This window comes from Myotis davidii, unplaced genomic scaffold (assembly GCF_000327345.1).
Source record: "Myotis davidii unplaced genomic scaffold, ASM32734v1 scaffold3578, whole genome shotgun sequence".
NCBI classification, from domain to species: Eukaryota; Metazoa; Chordata; class Mammalia; order Chiroptera; family Vespertilionidae; genus Myotis; species Myotis davidii.
This window is the reverse complement of record NW_006289094.1, coordinates 278,446-279,449: the sequence shown is the minus strand read 5'-3', so window position 1 is coordinate 279,449 and position 1,004 is coordinate 278,446.

Sequence of the window (1,004 nt, the reverse complement as noted above, 5' to 3'; positions counted from 1 at the left end):
AGCTGCCTCCTGTAGACCCCTAACTAGGGATGGGTACTGCAACCCGGACCTGTGCCAGGAATCCAACCGTGACCTCCTGGTTCATAGGTCATCTCTCGACCACTGAGCCACGCTGGCCGGCCGGCCCGAAAACTGTGATTTTACTGCGAGGCACCCCGCAAACACAGCACCTGCTGGGATCAGGGTCACATCACAGTCCAGAAATTCAAGGCGGGGAGCTGTGGTCAGCACCTTTCGCAACATTGTTGCCCAAGATCATTCCAATCCCAGAACTGAGAGCTACGCTCCAAAGGAACTGATGGACCCTCCTGCCTTCAGGGAAGACAAGCGCTGAGGGCGTCACAGGGTGGCCGAGGGACCTGGCTCCGCGCAAACATCGCTGACCTGAGGGTCAGCTGTCCACTTTAGTAACGGTCTTTTTATTTTATTTATTTATTTATTTTATATATATTTCTTTATTGATTTAAGAGAGGAAGGGAGAAGGAGAGAGAGATAGAAACATCAATGATGAGAGAAACATGGATCAGCTGCCTCCTGCACACTGCCTACTGGGGATGTGCCCGCAACCAAGGTACATGCCCTTGACCGGAACCGAACCTGGGACCCTTGAGTCCGCAGGCCGACGCTCTATCCACTGAGCCAAACCAGTCAGGGCAGTAACAGTCTTTTTAAAATTGATGTTAGAGAGCCGAAGGCAGAGGGAGAGGCAGAAACATCCATGAGGATCATCGATCAGCTGCCTCCTGCAAGCCCCCTACTTGGATGGAGCCCGCAACCTGAGCATGTGCCCTGATTGGGAATCGAACCCGTGACCTCCTGGTTCACAGGTCAACACTCGACCATGGAGCCACTCCGGTTGGGCATAAGGGTCCTGCATCCAGGTCAGGCCCTGGTCTGGGTCCCGGTGCCGTGGGGACAACGTCCAGGGGAAGCCTGGTGGGGAGCCGAGGCTCTCTGTCCGCCTCACGTCTCCCTTGGCTTCAGACACAATGCCAGGCACATGG